This window comes from Meriones unguiculatus, chromosome 9, assembly GCF_030254825.1.
Source record: "Meriones unguiculatus strain TT.TT164.6M chromosome 9, Bangor_MerUng_6.1, whole genome shotgun sequence".
Classification (NCBI taxonomy): domain Eukaryota; kingdom Metazoa; phylum Chordata; class Mammalia; order Rodentia; family Muridae; genus Meriones; species Meriones unguiculatus.
In genome coordinates this window covers 2,539,566-2,550,855 of record NC_083357.1, presented here as the reverse complement: position 1 = coordinate 2,550,855, position 11,290 = coordinate 2,539,566, and positions in this window count along the sequence as shown.

The window sequence follows — 11,290 nt, the reverse complement described above, 5'->3', positions numbered from 1 at the left end:
CTGGGAAACCTAGGCTGGGTTGTCAGACAGACCAAGCTTTCAGCCCCCTAATCCTGTCACTTTTGGGTGACAGGTCGTGGGAACACAAAGGGCCAAGTCAGGTCATATTTCTACAGATTTCTCTGTCAACTTTCCCACCACTTTGTATTGAGGGATTTTATATAGCAAAGTGCCTTCTCTGGCAGAAATACAGACAGGCCTTTAATCCAAGAGACAGAGGTAAGCAGGTCTCTGAGTTCAAGGCCAGGCTGGTATAGAGCAAGTTTCAGGTAAAGAAAAGCTTAGGTCCAGGTGTGGTGGTACACACCTTTAAACCTAACACTCAGGAGACTGAAGCATGCAGATCTCTGAGTTCTAGTGTTTTTTTTTGTTTTGTTTTGTTTTGTTTTTAATTTGTTGTTGTTGTTGTTTTTCCAGAAAATTAGGTTGAGTCAATGAGTTAAGAGGCAATGCAGTGGATTTGAATTATCAGCAGTTCAGTTTATGGAATTCAGAGGCAGTTTTTACTGGGAGAGTTTTACAGAGAGAGGTTGAAGAGAGAGCAAGCTAGACACAGGTGAAGACAAAATGATATAGAGAAGGAGCCTGAATATTAGAACAGACTGCTAGAGTTAGTTTGAGGCTAAGAAAAGCAACTCAGTGAGAAACTGAGAGAAGCCAGATTGAATCAGTCAGCTGGGAGGGGAGTTTGAGCCAGAACGGCTGAGTTGAACAAAAGAGTTTAAGTTAGCCTGGGTGACTCCAGTTTGAAATAAGGAGCCATCTTGACCGGGAGCTGAAGTCAGGTACCAGGAAATATCACAAAAAACAAAGGCACCTGGCAGAAACAAAGGTAGCTCTCCAAGCAACAGCCTCCAGGAAATAGCACAGAATAAATGTTTAGTAAAACATAGAGATAATCTATTGTGATTCTGTAAATGGTCACCTCTCCCCTATGGCTTTTACCCAATTCTGTAATGTCAAGGCATGAACCCCCCTACTTTCTCTCATGGAAACATGTAGCCCCCTGCTTGCTGTCATGGAAACCGCTTGCTTACAATATTTCCCTTTAAAAATCCTGCTCATTCAGGGCTCAGGGTCCCACTTCTCTACTGCTGTGTCAGTGAGACTTGGGTCCCGAATTTGCTCGCTCTTGTAATAAAGCTCTCTTGCTCTTGCATCAAGTCGTGTCCTGGTGGTCTCTGAGGGTCCAGTGATCCTGGTATTACAGAATCAGCCAGCCACAGTTCAAAAAGACCTAGAAATGGTGATCTTATTCAGCAGTAAGTCCCAAAGGCTGAAAATATTTAGTTTTAGATTAGATTGTACAGTAGCCGGGAGCTTCCAGGACTAAGCCTAGCTTAGCAGACCAGGAAGCAGCAAACCTCTGAAACAACAGTTGCATCTGGGGAATAAAGTTACTTTTATAAGTGTGCAGGTAGGCTTTTCTTTATTTTTGTTTATGTTATTGTTTTAGATAGGGTCTCGTGGGCTTTAGGCTCCTGCTCCGTCTGCTTCTATTTTTCTACTTCTGGGGATCAGAGGCATGCTACCATAACCCCAGAGCTGGTGGTTCCTTTCTTGGATGTTCCTTTCAGTGACATCCCTTTCTGCATGCTGACAGTGTAGGAATGTTCCATAATTGTCAGCTAAATAAATAAATGAAGGGCAAAGGAAGACAGACTTGTTAACAGCTACAGGAATCCCAGCAGAAGAGCATGAGTGCTAAATGGTAGGGGAAAGGGCCACAGCCAGCAGGGAAGGAAGGGGGAAAGGCTTTGTCTCCCCTGTGCTGTCACAGCAGTGTCCATGCTTCTTCACTGCAGGTATCTGTCCATTCAGAAGACATCAAAGATGCTGTGTGCATTGTCATACATAGATAATTACCTCTTCCCACAACATTGCAAAATATCCAGAGCACTCTGTGGTCCCCTCCCAAGCATCATGTTGGTAGTCTCCCTTTTCTCATCCAGCTTCTGTGTGAATCTACAGGGAGCCTTGCCTTTTCTCCATCATTTGGTCTTGAATGTCTACGCCATTAGACTATAGTGTTTCCAGTTGTCTAGTTTTGAAATCTATGTCCAAAATTTTAGGCACATTTATTTGTGTATGGATATGTGCAGGTGGGGATGCTTCTGCCATAGCTTGATGCTGGTTAGGGGTCAACTTGCAGAAGGTGATTTTCTCCTCCCACCATGTCCATCTGAGGGGTCAAATACTGGTTGTCAAGCTTGACAACAAGTGCCCTTACTCAGCGAGTCACTTCTTCAGCTCCTGGTTTTGAAATTTCTATGCCTGTGCTTTACCTTCTGTGTTTAGATGTGTGTGTATGTGTGTGTGTGTGTGTATCATGTTTTCCTTTTGGTATTAGTTTTAGTGTATCTGCTTTTATTTTGAGGTTTTTTTATCCACTTGGACTAATGTTTTTTGCAAGATGATAGATACGGATGTAGTAACATGTTGTTCCTTTTGGTGTTGTTGGGGATTGAAACTAGGGCCTCATATGAATGAAGGAAACGTTTTACCACATTTAAAATCCTTTCTCCTTTCCTGTTTTTCTTCTTAACTTTTGTGATTTTTAGGAAACAAAGTCTCATAAGCTCAAGCTGGCCTCAATATCCTGAACTTCCAGCTTCTACTTCTTGAGATTCTACTTCTTGGGATTACAGGTGATCAATCACATTTGGGCAATAATTTGTTTAGTGTGAGACACGGTCTTGCTAAGTTGCTCAGGCTGGCTGTGTCTCTCTCCTTGTTTCTTTTCATTGTGTGTCTCTGTGGCTCTTTCTCTGTCTCAGTCTTTTCTGTCTCTCTTGTACACTTTCTCTACATCATGCAAGTAGGTGAGATTAAAAAACTGAACCACAGGTCAGGCTAGGGCTACTTTTAGAGCCTGATTTTCTGTGCCACTCTTGCCAGCTTCTTTTTCAGCCTTTGTTGATTTTCTAAGTCTGGCCTTTTCTCTCTGGCCTCTCATAAGGCGTCCCCACCTACCAACTCTTTGACATAGAAGCACTGCCTCAGAGACTTAGGCTGCACGGCCACATATCCAGGCCAGGTACACATCCACAGGGTACTGTAATGAAATCTGAAGTCCTTGCCACAAAGACCGTTCAAGGCACCAAGCTGCTGAAAACATGGCTGAGCTCAGTTTGCCCATGTAAGACACTTTGTAACCAAACTCCAGCTGCTTAAGCCTCCCCTGCAATCACTGCCCAACATGAACCAAAACTAACAATGAAAACTATCATTTGAATAAGAGAAGGCATGACCATCATTAGAGTGTCTATTTTGATCCTTTTCTTCTACTCAGCATTTCTGTCGTTCATTCCTTTCCACAGCCTTATATGTTGGTATTTTCTGTTATATAATTTTCATATGAAATTGAGACTCAAAGAGATCAGAGATGTTTCTCCAAAACCATAAAACTACTAACTGTGAGAAGCAGGAATCTCCAATCTGGTCAGATCTGCTCATCTTTCCACAGCTCATCTCCTTTTCCTCTATGAACGACCATTGTGCCTTTTTCTCTCTGCTCACTGAGTTGTCTTTGTCGCTACTTACAGCACCTAATATCAGGCCTTTAAGAGATTGTAAGCAGTGGTCCATGATGTCCTCACATGTCATGGCCTCCTCTTCCTCTCTGCCCAGGTGAATTTGGGTGAGATGACAGAAGGAGATATATTTTTTATGTCACACAGAGTTTTAGGAGCTAGAGTTGTGGCTGGGTTGGTTATCTTAGTCCCAAGAAAGTACAAGAATTCTACTTTCTCCTTGTCCTCCCAGTATTAGTTATTCTTTGGATTTTTCCTATATCTTTTTGAGACAGGGTCTCTGCGAAGCTGCCTTAAGCCTTCAACTTGAGATCATTTTGACTTAATCTACCAAGTGCAAAGGTTGTAGGTTCCACATTAGCCATCTCAGTGGGACCGGGGAGCTTTGCTCCCTAAAATTCATTCTGAACTGAGCCAAGACCATGGTGTGCTAGACTGAGCATATATGGGGTGAATGCGAGATTGAAGGAATCAACAGTTGACCTGGCTGTGCTTCCCAGGCTGTGCTTTCTTCGATTCAATGGAGAAAATCTCCGAGATGAGCATCTTCTCCAAAGTCAAGAAACTGAATTTAAACGGTAGCACTGAAAAGCTGCTGTAACTAATGGTTTTCCTCTGAACCTTAGGGGATTTGGTTCTACTTACCAGATGGTCAATCCTCATTGTGGGCAGCTCCTCCCAAGGATGAAGTCACCTCGCTAGCCAGATTCCACACTCTCCCAGGCAAACAAATGCTGAGAAGGAGGCCTATTGGTAGGTACAGCCAAAGATCCAGCTCACAGTAGCCTGAGAGGGATGCTCTGGAGGCCAGGGGCAGAGCAGCATGGCCAAGATCCCTTCTCACCCATTTTGCTCATCCATGCAGCAAGACTTTCAGGTCAGCTTGCAAGCTGAGTTTAACCAGGGCCTCTGTCTCTGGAGAATTGCTCCTGGATGCCTACAGGCTGGTGCTGAGCTGAGTCTTCCTCACCCTAATTCCCTCCTAACACATTTCTTTTCTCCCCAGCTTTACTTGGCACCATCTGATTGTGGACTGTCTGGGGAAGCACAAGTGGGTCCGCTGAGCTAGCTGCCCAGGTCTTACACCCAGGGCTACATGCAGAGGCAAGAGGAGAGACAGGTGTGTTCTGCAGGCTCTGGAGCTTGCATTCTCACCCCTTTAACAGGCTGATCTCTGTGAATGGGAATCCGGCTCAAGGCTTTAAAGCAATAGTGGGGTTGTGGAGCAGGAGCTGGTGATCATGGCTTTGGTTCCAGGAGTAGCAGACTCCCCCACCTTCTCTGAGGATGCTCCCTCTTCAATCCCTGAAAGAAAAGGACTCATGTCCTGAGCAATGGTGCTACGGTCTAAACAGAGTTGCCCAAAAACGTAGCCTTGCTAACACAGTCTGAGAAGCCAGAGCTTGGTTCCTCCAATCTGTGAGACGACTGTGGGTCACTGTGTGGACAGAGTTCATTCATCCATGTCAGAGAGTTGATGTGTGACATGTGAGATTGATTTGAAGGGACAATATAGTCAACATGGGAGAGGATCGACAACCACAATGACAAGAACAGTTCAGAGAGGACACTGTAGCAAGAGAATTCCAAATGCAAGAGAAGCCAGGTAGAATGAACCCTCCCGTTTCCCCGGGGACCACCACTGCCACCCTGGCGTTGTCACCCATGTGACCTCATCTGTGCTTGTTTTAGCAGCTTTGTATCCTGTGGTAGTTAGTGGTGCTAATGGAACTCTCCTGCCTCTCTAAGCTGGTCTTTCACATGGCCCCTTTGCCTCTCTCCTCCTGTCAGAGTAGAGATCACAGGGCTCTATTCTGTGTTTAGCACCCCACGTTCTAAGCCCTCCACCTGGTAATGATTACCATTGAGGTCTCCCAGCTGCCTCCAGGGGATATTTCCTGCTCCAATCTCCAGGATAGCTTAAGTGATTGTTTTGAGACCCTTACACAAATCATCTTCTTCCTCTTCTTAATCATCTTCTTACTCTTCTTCTTCATCATTTTATCTTCTTCTGATTTTTCTTCTGGTTCCAATTCTACTTCTTCTTTTTCCTCTTTTCTTCTTCCTCATCTTCATTATTATTACTATCATTTCTTTAATTTTTTAATTTTAATTTTTAATTTTTGTTTGTTTTTCAAAACAGGATTTCTTTGAGTAGTCTTGGCTTTCCTCAAATTAACTATATAGTCCAGGCCTTCTTTGAACTTAGAGATCTGCCTGCCTCTGCCACCTGAGGACTGGATCAAAGTCACGTACTCAAAATCCCCAGCTCTTAGTCTTTTTATTATTCTTATTTGGTGTTTTGAGACAGGGTTTCTCTATTTAGCCCTGGATATCCTGAAAATTCACTCTGTAGATGAGGCTGGCCTGCATTTCACAGGGATCTGCCTGTCTTACCTGCCAGCGTTGGGACAAAGCTGTGTAAGGTGATGACCCAAGTGTTTTTTATACATAATATATTATTAAGTTTTATTATGTGCACTGGCATGATGAAGATCTTTCAATTGTATTGTAAGTCAGTACTGGATGGTAAAGAAATTAAGTCACCTTGGAGCTGACTTTCTTCTAGAAAGTCGTTGATGGGGCTGGTGAGACTTCTCATCTTGGCAAAGTATGTGTTGCCAAGCCAGGTGCCCTGAGGGAAAGGAGAGTTAATACCCTCCAAGTGGTCCTCTGACTTCCCACTGGAGCCACGACATGTGTGTCCACATATGTGCGCATATATACACACAGACAGGCGTAAACATATACAGAAAGAATTATATAATATAAATGACGAAGAACTTGAATAATCTGCTCTGAAAAAAATTGAATTGTTCCTTCTGGAGATGGCAGGAGAAAGCAGGTAGGCTCCAGGATTCAGGTACCAAGATAACGGAACTTGTAGTTGACACTGCCCTAACTACATAAGACTTTCTTTTCTGACACAAGAATCGTGCAGGGTCATGGCTCAGTGTCTCAATGATAGTACATACACCAGCATGCACAAGGCCTTGGGTCCGTCTCCAGCAGAAAACCCAAATCTAAAACAAAACATCCAGAGGACAATTGGAGCTCATATAGTAGCTGACGACCATTCTGGAGGTAGGTGCCTGCTCATTCATTTAGGCCTACTGTAGCCACTTGAGTGCCAGGCCTTCCAGACAGAGAAAAAGAGAGGAGAGCCTGACCTTTAAGAGGGCACCCCACAGTGATTGACACTTCTGTGCACATCCCTTTCGTCAGTCCTCTGTAGCCAGGCCAGATCTTAGGAGGCTGGACAATGTTCAACTTTGGGTGGCCTTGTGCCTAGCTATAAATTGGGAGCCTTGCTGTTAGCAAAGAGACTCTGTGACAGAGGTGAGAAACAGGCATATCTCAGCCTATGGTGTCTGAGGATCTTTCTCCTTCTGGGTATGACAAAGTTCAGAATGTGCCCCTACACCTGTCAGAGTGGAATGTAGCTAGGTACAGTGAGACCAAAGAGCACTCCAGAAAACAAAGACAAGACAGCCCTCAAATGCTTCATCACAAGAGCCTTTGTCTTTCTCACACGTGAAGCCTGGTGGATGTGTGTGCATGAGTGCGTGCGTGCGTGCGTGCGTGTGTGTGCGTGCGTGCATGTGTGCGTTCATGTGTGCGTGCATGCGTGCATGTGTGCGTGCGTGTGCGTGCGTGTGTGTGTGTGTGTGTGTATGTGTGTGTGTGTGTGTAACTGATTTTTAAATCAGTTCACATTCCCTTAACAATAGCAAGCCATCTCTGGTGGTTTGAACGGGTATGGCCCACAGTCTCAATGCTTGGCTACATGGAACGGCACTGTGGGAGGAGTGGTCTTGTTGGTGTGGGTGTGGCCTTGTTGAGGGAAGTCCATCACTGTGGTGGCAGTGTTTGAGAACAGATGAGTTCTTCTAACCCTTGCGTTATGCACAGTCCCCTTCTGCTGCCCGTGGATCAAGACATAGAACTCTCAGCTCCCTTTTTAGCACCATGTCGTCATGGATACTGCCAAAATCTTGATAAGGAAAAAAAAAAAAAAAGATGTTCATGGAAGCATGGTAGGGAGGGAAATAAAAGCAATCACAGTGCATGGAGCTGAAGCAGAGGTGGAGAGCATGACTGTGCAAGCCTGGGACATGAGAGGGACAGCTGAAGCTGTCCTTTTGCTGTGGCAGATCTCAGAGTTCATGGAGAAAGTGTTTCTTCCAGATGACTGTTTTATACTTCATGAAATGGATCTGACTTCTGAGGCAGGAGGTGAGTCAGAGTTGAAGAGTGGAGGAAGTAATCCTGTGTGTCCCCAGACAGTTGCTGGCAAACCAGGCCTTTGAAAAGCTCATCAGCCTGAGAACCCGGGTACAGCCTTTAGTTCCTATCTGCTGTAGGTCAACATCTCTTTCTGAGCTCACACCAACAGGAAAAGGGCTCTGTGTGGACACTCTGGACACTAGTTGAGACTAGGTTCAGGCCACACAGCCTGGTCACTATGCCAGTGAGTGGGTCTCGTGTCCATCTTAGTAGCTTGAAGGATTTGGGGCCAGCTATGCCTTTGGATGTCTTGCTAAATCATACCACATGGGTAGATTAATCTAGCTACTTTTACTGGTGCTAGTGTAGATAGAGAATAGTTTTCTACCATCCTTTCTCAGGCAAAACTGTCCTTATGGGACAGCGTGAACTGAGGCCCCTGCTTTTCTAAATAGCTAAACATTCTGAGTCTTGAAAGCATCCTGTCAGTCATTCTCAGGGACAATTTTGGAGCATCAAATTGCCAGCTGAATGTACTCATCCAGCCTGTCCTGTAACTAGAGACGGGTGATGCTTAGAATAAGTATCACAATGCAATGTCCAGATTGAAACCAGAGAGTCGGGGAGAGCAATCAGCATTTGAATGAACAAGGGTAAGGTGTACACATTTCAAAAGAACATTATACCAACATATAATGTGGGAAATCTGAATGGGAGGAAGCTATGTGGCCTTGGAGGTATAAGGTGGAGTAATTATTGCCCAGCACTGTGCTCTAGGTTAATTAATTAATCCTAATCTCTGTGTGGTGATTTGGGTATACAGCTGGTTTAGGAATAGCTGCTGTTTAACTAAAAGGTAAATCCACGTGAAATGGTAATAATCATCAACAGCCTCAAATTTAAAATTTCTCGCTGTCCCGATTGTCTGGCAGAGCCTCTGAGAGCTGACTGTCGTGCTGACACTAGGTAGTGAGGGAAAGCAGAGCGCTCTTTCTGGGAAAGGTGGTCCATGGGTTAGCATCTAGGCCGCCAGCCTCTAGGTTGCTGAGCAACTTGACAGGTAAAGGCAGCAGCTGCCACCTCTCTGTCCTCTCTCCGCCTGTCCTTCTGTCTCCCTCCCCACTCTGTATTCTCTTCTCTCTTATGCTGGCCCACACGGTCTGCCTCAGTTTTCCCAAAAGAAACTTTCTTGTAGCACACCTGTTTGTAGCATGTAATTTATATATCACAACACCATGAACCTCTGGGATTCTACTTCTAAGTTTTATCACCACAGGAGACACAGAGCTGATATTGCAGCTAGGAGGCTCTCTGAGAGAGCCTTTGGTCCTCTTCACTATGCAAACTTGCAACAATCAGACACTCATGACTCTATTTAATGTCATGATTTGCTTTTCATCACACATAATGAATGTAAAAATAGATACTTTGCAATAGTATATGAATTAAACACTGCACAACAAGTTTGATGCAAAGAGGTTTATTTAAGGGCAGAGTGGGAAAGAGATGGAAAGACAGTGGGAAATGGTGGAGGGGACAGTGCCCCAGGAGAGAAAGTCAGATTGAGGGAGCAGTGACTGACAGGTCCTACATATCTGGAGCTCCACCTGGCTTTTACCTGGTGGTGGCAGGTGATGACATCAGAGCTTGCTAAGCAACCTAGCCTAACAGACTGTGCTGGGACTGTTTCTTTTGTCACGGTAATGGTACAGGGCCATGGAACATACCCATTGCAGAAAGTCCTCAGCTCCTGCCATTCTCCTTGGCTTATCTTCACCGAGGGTGTCAATGGGCAGTGAGACTAGAGAAGCTGCCAGGAGAAGAAAGGAAAGGGCCAGATCATTAGGACTAGAGCAATTGAGCAGCTGATGGAAAACCATTAGAGTGATCCAAAAAGTAACAGATACCAGGCTGTCATTTAGTTTGGGTGGTTTTTGGTCATTAATTAATTAATTAGCTTTTCTCCATATCATAGCTTGCCCTTCCAGGTCCTCCCTCTCACCTCATCTCCCCCTTTTCCCCTTCCCTTTTTCCACAGTGAAGGAGGGCCTCTTATGGAAATCAACCCAAGCTGAGTCATGTAGCTTAATTTTTTAAGGGAATTTGTTCTTTTGTAGTGTAAACAACTGTTCATGGTTTCATAACTATGCAAATCAGATAACAACTGAATCCACCCACTGTCCGGAATGAGTACTGAATAAACATAGCTAAATTATAAACACCTTGTCCAGGGGAGGGCCTGGAGTTTTCTATCTTTCTTTGTTTTTCTGTGAACATGCATGCCTCACTAGGAAGGTGGCGCTGGCACAGTTATCAGACTTTCCTTTTAAAAGACCAAATCTGTGAGAATTTATGTCAAGGAGTGACAGTGCTTGGTTCAACTTGCAGCTAGTGCAAAGCCTTGAGCTGCATATTATTTGGTGTCATGATTACTGACAGGGAGCTATATATAGCCAAGGAGAATTGAGGGAGTTGTGGAATGGGAAGCCTCAGTCCAGAAGTCCCAATTTGTGGAGTTATATGGTGAAAGGCTTGACATAGCCTGGCTAGCCATGTTGCTATGGTGGAAGACAGCAGATCTGGAAGTCAGCACTGCCTGCTGCTCCGTGAAGGATGTGCTGTCCCCTACCCATATTTCAGATGGAAGAGGAAGACATGACCAGAGCACCCAGCCAATCCGCCAAAGGTCCCATCTGTCCCCATGATGCCAGGAACAGGAGCACAGCTACCTAACCTGCCCTGCAGTGGATGGTGAAGACTTCCTGGGACACAGAGAACCGGAAGCCATGAGCAAGTAAAGTGGGAGTGAAGAGATGGTAAGTGTGCTGCCAGCATCTCTCTCTGCTTTAACAAAGTGGAGGGTTTAGGCCAGGATCCTGGAAGGGATGCTGAATCCCTGTTTGCTTTATCTCTTGGGTCACTGAGCTGATGGTTCAGACCACTGATCATGATTAAAAGAAAGGGGGAGGGAGCCCAGGATTCCTTCCCTAGGACTAAGGACTGGCTACCATGCTGCTAAGGAGAAAAACTAAAACTCACTACCTTTTTTTTTTTCTGTTTCTCTCTCTCTGTAATGAGCCTAAAGACAGCAGAGCTGTCGGGAGCAAAATTAAGAGCCATTTTTTGGTAACAGTGAATGGGCAATGACCTTAGGGCATTAAGTAATGAAATTAGGTGATGTCAGCTGATTAGCAGCTGGTATTTGTGAAAGATCGATAAGGCATCCATGCCCCAAAAAGTGTATAAAACTGCAGCCTGAGCCTACACAGGCACGGCAGGCTAGACTCTCGGTGAGGAAGCCCCAAGACCGCCCATACCAAGCCTATTCCCGAACAGTTGTTTGAAAATCCCAGACCAGCTTAACAAACTGGCCGGGAGGGACCACCTTATCAGACCGGCCCTGGAAGGTGGCTCCTGATCAATCGCAGGTTCCTTTACATCTGAGGCCTGGCTGGAGAAGAGAATCTCCACGGCCCACCAAGTCACCAGAAGATGCGTCTTAGGCCGGGGGGGAACCACAAAGTTCCGGG